Below are 8,822 nucleotides of genomic sequence, written 5' to 3' on the forward strand. Positions count from 1 at the left end.
TTGACAGTCTTTTTTCCCAACACTTTAATATGTCATTCCACCACTTCATGGCTCTAGTGCTTCTGATGATTAGTCAGCTGTTGAACTTATTGAAGCTCCCTTGTATATTTTGAGTCATTTTTCACTTGCTGCTGTAAAAATTATCTGTTTTGTACTACGCTCACCCCTGGGTGATGGGTTAAATCACACCCCAAACCTCGGTATCACACAATATACTTTTGTAACAAACCTGTGCATGTAGCCCCTCAATCTAACATAAAAGTTGGGAAAAAAAATATGTTTTTGGTTTTCAGCAGTTCGACTATGACGTTTCTAGGCGTTTAGGTTTAAACTCTTTGAGTTACCTCCTTTGGAGTTTTTTGAGCCGTTTTAGTGTATCCATTAATGTGTTTGTTTGTTTGTTTGTTTTTTTAAACGCTCTTGGAAAGTGAGGATTAAGGCAAAGTTTAGACTTTCCAAAATCACAAATATTATTCCTGCCACTTTTTGTCTCCCTTTTCTTCTGACACTCTCAATACATATCAATAAGCGTGATGATGCCCTGGAGGTTACTGGAGCTCTGCTTATTGTTCTTTCTTTCTTTTTTTCTTTTTAAAGATTAAATATACTTAATTGGTATATCTTTGAATTTTATGATTTGTTCTTTTGCCAGATTAAAATGTTGTACTTCTGTTTCATTTCAATCATTGTACTTTTCAAATTTAGCATTCACATGTGGTTCTCTGTTTTTAAAAAAAATTATATTTCTTTATATTGTCATTGTAAACATCATTCTGTATTTTCTTTTAATTCTTTAAATTAAAAGAATTTTAATTTTCTCTAGGTCTTTGAACATATTTATTTATATATATATATATATATATATATATATATTTTTTTTTTTTTTTTTTTTTTTTTTTTTTCTGTAGCAGTGAGTCTTTCTGGTAAAGACCAGAAAATCTACCTGACACATTTTAAAAGAGTTGTAAAACCGAACAATATCTTCTAATAGCTAATTTTAAAACTTTTGTCTAGCAAGTTCAACATCTGGGCTTCATCATTGCAGTTTCTATTGACTATTTTGCTTTGCTTTTCTTCTGTGTATGGTTCATATTTTCCTGTTTCTTCTTGTACTACATTTTAAACAATCACACATATTAAATAATATAGCAACCATGGAAATCAATTTTATCCCTTGTCTTCAGAGTTTTGTTATTGTTGCTATTATTATTGTTCTTTGTTCATTTAATGACTTTCCTGAACTAATTCCTTAAAATATTGATATAGTTTGGATGTGTGTTCCCACCCAAATCACATATTGAAATGTAATCCCAGTGTTGGAGGCAGAGCCTGGTGGGAGATGAGTAAATTATTCAGGTGGAATTCTAATGAGTGGTGATAATGGTTTGACTCTGTGTCCCTACCCAAATCTCATCTTGTAGCTCCCATAGTTCCCACCACCATCCTCCAGACACCAGGATGGTAGATCCACCAACAGCTTGAACCCTGTGCCTGGAAAAGCCACCAACACTCAACACCAACCAGTGAAAGCAGCCAGGAGGGAGGCTGCAACCTGCAGAGCCACAGGGCCGAGCTGCCCAAGACCAGAGGAACCCACCTCTTGCATCAGCATGACCTAGAAGTGAGACATCAAGTCAAAAGAGATCATTTTAGAGCTTTAAGATTTGACTACCCTGCTGGCTTGCATGGGGCCTGTAGCCCCTGTGTTTAGGCCAATTTCTCCCATTTGGAAGGGCTGTATCTACTCAATGCTTATACTCCCACTGTATCTAGAAAGGAACTAACTTGCTTTTGATTTTACAAGCTCATAGGTGAAAGGGACTTGCCTTGTTTCGGATGAGGCTTTGGACTATGGACTTTTGAGTTAATTCTGAAATGAGTTAAGATTTGGGGGGACTGTTGGGAAGGCATGATTGATTTCTAAATGTGAAGTCATGACATTTGGGAGGGGCCAGGGTCAGAATGATATGGTTTAGCTGTGTGTCCCCATCCAAATCTCATCTTGTAGCTCCCATAATTCCCATGTGTTGTGGGAGGGACCCAGTGGGAGATAATTGAATCATGGGGCAGATATTTCCCATGCTGTTCTCCTGGTAGTGAATAAGTGTCAGGAGATCTGATGGTTTTAAAAACAGGAGTTTGGGTCTGGTGTGGTGGCTCACGCCTGTAATCCCAGCATTTTGGGAGGCTGAGGCTGGAGTTCAAGACCAGCCTTGCAACATGGTGAAACCCCTCTCTACTAAAAATACAAAATTATCCTTGTGTGGTGGCATATGCCTGTAATCCCAGCTACTCGGGAGGCTGGGCCAGGAGAATCACTTGAACCCGGAAGGCAGAGGTTGCAGTGAGCCAAGGTCATACTACTGAACTCCAGCCTGGGTGACAGCACGAGATTCCATCTCAAGACAAAAAACAAAAACAAAAACAAAACAAAACAAACAAAAATGGGAGTTTGCCTGCACAAGCTCTATATATCTTTGCCTGCCGCCATCCATTTAAGATGTGACTTACTCTCCTTGCCTTCTGCCATGATTGTGATGCCTCCCCAGCTACATGGAACTGTAAGTCCATTAAACCCTTTTTCCTGTATAAATTACCTAGTCTCGGATATGTCTTCATCAGCAGCATGAAAACAGACTAATACAAATGGTTTAGCACCACCTACCTTGGTGCTGTCCCCATTAGAGTGAGTGAGTTCTCATGAGATCTGGTTGTTTAAAAGTGTATAGCATCTCCCCTACTTGCTCTCTTGCTCCTGCTTCAGCCATGGGAAGTGACTGCTCCTGCTTTGCCTTCTGCCATGAGTAAAACTCCTTGAGGCCTCCTCAGAACAAGATGCCGCCATGCTTTCTGTATAGCCTGCAGAAGTCTGAGACAATTAAACTTCTTTTCTTATAAATTACCCAATCGAAGATATTTCTTTATAGAAATGCAAGAACAGTCTAATACTTTTATATATTCTTTGTCATATGCAGCCATGGTAGACTCAACTTATTTCGCTTATTGATCCGCTAATAATTGGACAGATATTTCACTAAATGCCTGGAATCAATAAGTCTCCCAGCCTTTGCTGAGGGGTTCTGGGCATGTGCTAAAGCATTCCTTCAGTGTTTTGCAATTTTACAGCTGTCTTAACATTTATTTCTGGCATGCAAAAATCCTTAAAATCAATCAGAAGTAAGGAATTAGGCCATCTCAATTCTTTTTTGGCTGTGCATACAGTTCTGTGTATATGTGTGGCATAATAGATAAATATGTTGGAGTTTTTAAAGCACCCTGTGGACATCTTATTTTCCAGTTCTTTCTTTTTGGAGTTTTAGTTCTGCCTCTTTTTTTTTTTTTTTTTTTTTCCAACTGGTATTGCCACCTCAGGAAGATAAGACTTTAAAAATCATTGATTATTTGCAAAACATCAACCAAAGAAACACATGCATTCAGGTACCTTTTTTGTGTAATTCTTTATTTTTCTTTGGGTATATACCCAGTTGTAGGATTGCTGGATCGAATGGTAGTTCTATTTTCAGCTCTCTGAGAAATATAATACTATTTTCCATAGTACATTAGTCAGATAGTGATTACACTAAAATCCCAGACTTTACACTATGCAATATACTCAGGTGACAAAACTGTATTTGTACTCCTTAAATGTATAAAAATAAAACAAAACAAAACATAAACTGTATTGAGGATAGGTTAGTTCGCATCTAGTGAGCTCTAAATCAGATAAAATAAAGACTATCCCTGAGAATAAGATTTTACTAGGAAGCTATTTTAATTACTAGGCAATACAGTGACAATACTCTGCACCTAGGGGTGAGTTCCAATCTAATTCTGTCTTCTTCATTGGCTGTTAAGCTGCTACTTGCAATTGTTACCACTCTTGCATGACTACTGATGTTTAAGGCTATCATGGGGCTGGAAACAGGAGGTAGGAATAGGACAAATTAAAACCCCACAAGCTTGTCATTCTCACTGAGATTCAGACATTTTTTTTCTTAAATAAATGTTCTCCTTGTTGTTGAAAGCCTTTTATTAGAGTCTTTATGAAATTGATTTTGCTAATTTTTGCCATTATCCTCACAGCTTTTACAGAAGATAAGATTTTTCAGAGGTTGTTTATTAATCATCCAGTCTAGAAGTGGTTCACCCTGATTTTTAGTATAAGACTAGTGCTACTTTATGGAAACATTAGACAAGTAGAAATTAACTGGTAACTTTTCTACTTTCGCTTTATTGCAGAGTTGTTCAAATGAAATCGGTACTACTACTTATTTAAAATTTTGAGGCTGAGTGCATTGACTCACACCTGTAATCCCTGCACTTTGGGAAGCTAAAGTGGCGGATGGATCACGAGGCCAAGAGATTGAGACATTCTTGGCCAACATGGTGAAACTCCGTCTCTACTAAAAATACAAAACTTAGCTGGGCCTGGTGGTGTGCACCTATAGTCCCAGCTAGTCAGGAGGCTGAGGCAGGAGAATTGCTTGAACACAGGAGGCAGAGGTTGCAATGAGCTGAGACAGCACCACTGTACTTCCAGCCTGGTGACAGAGGGAGATTCTGTCTCAAAAATAAATAAATTAATAAATTAATGAATTAAAAATTTGGAAAGAATTTGTCAATTTATTCATGCAGACACTTAATGAAATGTAAGTTTTAAAAATGAAGTCTCGATACCATGTAAATTGTTCTTGTAGATTTCTTTAGTATATATATTTTTAAATATTTGTAACGTTTTCCCTAAAAACTGTCCCAAATTTTTCCAAATGTATTTGTAACGAATTAAAATTTATTTTAATATTTTTCTCTAAAATTGCAGTTATATTCACATTCAAATTTCTAAATTTGTTTATATACATATTATTATTATTATTTTTGCTTCTGTCTCCCCTAAGATTTTTTTGGTTGTTGTTATCATATGTTTAACAGAAGAAACAACTCTTTGTTTTATTAATTTTTCTTCTCTTATTTCAGTTAATTTCTGTTTATGACTTTCTTTTTTCTTTATATCTTTAATTTATTTTGTTATTTTTCTTGAGATGAGTGGTTCAATATAACTTCTGTTGAATTATGGGGTGTGTGGGTTTAATTTGCATGCTGTTGTTTCTTTTAATTTAAAAAAAAAAACCTGCTTTACAACATAAATTTGTGTTTGCTCATTTATTTTATCTAATTTACTTTAAAATATAAGGAACTTTTTAGTTCTTTTGTAAAATTGTTTTTCAAAATGTTTAAATCTCTATTTTTTCAAATTTTACTATACATTCTGCCTTTTTGTTTTCTAATAAATTCTATGCGTTATATAAAGTACTATATTCACCAATTCGAAGATGCATTTTTCCCTACATTTAGATATCTCTATAATAAAAATACATCTTACAATCATTTAGGTTAATCTGTAGTCAAAATTTAGTTATTACTGTCTTGTATAGTTGAACTTGGTCATGCTATACATATAGTCATTAGTTATAATAAGTTACTGGAATTTGTGTACTAGGCATGTTGAGTTTAACTGTAAGTATGTCTCCAAAAAGATTACATTATAAATTAGCATTAAAATAAAACTAAGTTATTTTGTGCACAAATTATCACAGAAATAAAAGAGGAATGTGTAAAATTTTGATATTAGTGAGGTCAATATCCATTATTGGAAGAATGAATGAATTTTGTATTTACTCTCAAAGCACTGAGCAAGGGTTTCACAGGACCTAAGAAAAGAAGATTCTCAAAAATAGATAAAATTTTGTTACATTTTGTTGCTGAGGTTTATGGAAATAGATTGCCTACTATATGCAATAAATTAAAGTACCATATTTAAGATATTTAAGGCTTGAAGAATGCTATGAATTATTTGGAAAAAATCCGAAGGACCCTAGTGGACACTATTTTAAGAAAGGCTGAATCCATAACACTCTCGATGGCATAGAAGATGCTGTTGTATATAAAAACTTAGAGACTAAGAAAAGAAAAAATGACTCAGAGGAGTCGAAATCTGTGTGAATAAGTTTCAATAATACCCTAGCCAATGTATGGTCCATAAGGGGTTCTACCTGAAGGTTGAAGAATGACAATATCAAAATTTAGTCTAAACTAGACTAGTTAAAAATTTTCTTTCGATTAGCATAATATAAACAGTCTGAGAAATGAGAAAGCAGTGTAAAATAGTTTAACTAATAGCATCTATTTTCTTTCCTTTCTTTATGATATAAAATTTTGGGTATATCATTAAAACATTGTTGGAGTCTTTGATATGGTGAAACGTAGCTTTTTCTTTCTGGTACCCTGAATTGTTTATTCAGGGTACCCTGAATAAACCCTGATTCTGGTACCCTGAATCCCTATTGTTTATTTATTTATTTATTTAATGAGTTAGTGTTTGTTTTCATCTGTAAAATTTAAAATGAACACATTTATTGTTTCCATATTTATTGATTTTTAAGATATCATTTTTCATAAAAGCTGAGGTTAGCAACATTTTCTTCTTTTGACATTTATTTACTCTTTTTAATGATATTATATTATTTTTCCATTTCCAAAATTGATATTCAATGCAAGCTTCCATAGTTAGAACTCTCTTATTTTGTTAGACTTAGAAAATAATGTAGAACTCACTCTCAACCCTGCAACCACTGCTTCTTCTTTGCCTAATTAACACTCTTCTAGTTTTTTGAAATCTGTGATAACTTAAAATTATTTTTCCAAGGGTCTGAGAAGTTCTCTATCTTATGAGTTTTAGCATACTAAGCATTTAATTTATACTTAAAAATGTTTCTGCATTCAGTTTTCCTGGGTGATACATTTTAATCAGAATTTATTTCTTCTTCCAGGATCTTCTAGCAATCGAACATTGCACTGGAGAAATCTGAGATGAGCTTGCTGTCTTTTCCTTGTCTTTTTGCCTGAACCCATATTGTCTTTTCTGATTCTTTGAAATTCAACTTCATTGTACTTTTTCTTGATACTGGTTTTCTGTAGAGTTTTTTCCATGAGACACAGAGGTCACATTTAAGCATGAGATTTAATACTTTCTTTACTTCAGAAAAATTTTCTTCAGTCATATATCTAAATACGTATTTGTTTCCTAGGTTTTTGTGTGTGAATAATACAAATGAAGCATATCACAATGACTTGCTCTTTTTTTCTAATGTCTCTAATCTTTATTTATTACTTAATTATTTAATTTAATTTTTTCCTAGCTGTTCTGTCATTTTTCTTATTAAAGATTGTGTCACCAGTATAAAATATTTAATTTTGCTACTTCTATATGACTTCCAGTTTTGAACATCCTTATTTTCCATTTATTTTATGAAACGTGAGATATATGAAAAATATTATTAGCTTTAGCTCAACTGGTAGCTAAATTTCATTTGTTTTCTTTTCTCCTGTGTCTCAACAGATAAGTATTTTTATAGGGTCTTTTTTTTTTTTTTTTACCTTTTAACTTGGTTTATAATATTGAACATTATTTTCTGACAGATTCTTACTTCTTCTAGAATTATTATTCTCAGATATAATATCTTTCTTGAAGTTTTGTACGTTTGTTTTCTGTTTTGGAGATATTCTGAATGAGTAAATTATCTGATATTACTTATTGTTTGTTTATTTGATAGAAGTAGTTTAATCTTGACCTTTTATGTGCTGAAAAACATGACAGAAGGAAGTGAAGAAATTAGTTAAAGCAGCTGGAAGCTGTAATCAGATTTTTCAAAACATTTTCTCTTGCGTGTCAGCTTTATTTGCTAATTTGGATGTATAGTGCCTCTCAGCTTTTTATCTTTCCACCTCCTACGTTTGAGCAAGAGGTCATCATGACTCACTGGGAGGTTAAGTATAAGGTTAGGACTTTGTTTTTCTTAATTTACATTTCTCTACTCAGTTGCCTCAGGTTAATAGCAGAAAATGTCTCTATGTAACAAAGTAGACCAAAAAAAAAAAAAAAAAAGGATTTTTTATTTCTCAATATTTCTTCTGTCATATTTTGGGTGTGGAATTCAGTGGACCAATTTTTGTACCTTCTCTGTGATCCTATCCAAATCACTGAATTTTCACTGTTCTCATATTTTGCTTGGGTTTTCAAAAATGTGCTACTTGTTGGTAGAAAAACCTGTACCCTGCCACCTTGTTCAGTATATTAGTATTAGGCAAGGAGGGTATAAGCATCTCAACAAATCACATTAACATGAGAATGGTGCGTTTGATTGTTTATTTGTTCACTCTGTATGCATACCTTTGTGAATGTGTATGTGAATTCCTAAGTGTATGTATTGGAGGCATTATTATAAACAGTAAAGATATACAAGTACTTATTTCAGTATTTTATTTTAGTCCACTACAACCAGAAAAATAATACAGTTAGTGTCATAACTTAGAAACAATTTAATATTTTTTTTAATACATGAACTAGGAAATTTTTAAAATAGTAAAACATTATTTTAAATTATTTCTGAAAGTGTAATCTATCTGTAGGCACAGTTTGATCATATTATTAACTTTTATATTTTATTGATTCTACTTCCTCATACTAAAGACAGTCTATCACAGTCTCCTCCTTTAAAAATTTTTGATTTTTTGTATCTTTTACAAACAAGTTCTGATATATAAGTCTGAGCAGCTACCACAAAGCTTGTCTCAGTCACTGCAACTATTATTATCTCATTCTCACAAGAAACACTGAGTTTTAAATTATTTTTCAGACTTTCTGCAGTTTTTCACCATTCTCCACTGGGGATGTTCTACTAATCTGAAAACTTCAAGCTGCCAAACTACCAACGTGTTCTGTGGTTCCCATAGTTGTAAAACATAGCTAAAGAGGTTACTACACA

At 33.3% G+C, this 8,822-nt stretch overlaps 1 non-coding gene across 1 annotated transcript; it reads right to left on the bottom strand.

The window, feature by feature from the left end:
- Positions 1-911: 911 nt before the first annotated feature.
- LOC119620203 (U7 small nuclear RNA) lies at positions 912-973 on the bottom strand. Its single transcript, XR_005236679.1, has one exon. It is a non-coding gene; the product is annotated as a U7 small nuclear RNA (small nuclear RNA).
- Between the last annotated feature and the right edge of the window lie 7,849 nt (positions 974-8,822).

Source organism: Chlorocebus sabaeus, chromosome 17, assembly GCF_047675955.1.
Source record: "Chlorocebus sabaeus isolate Y175 chromosome 17, mChlSab1.0.hap1, whole genome shotgun sequence".
NCBI lineage: Eukaryota > Metazoa > Chordata > Mammalia > Primates > Cercopithecidae > Chlorocebus > Chlorocebus sabaeus.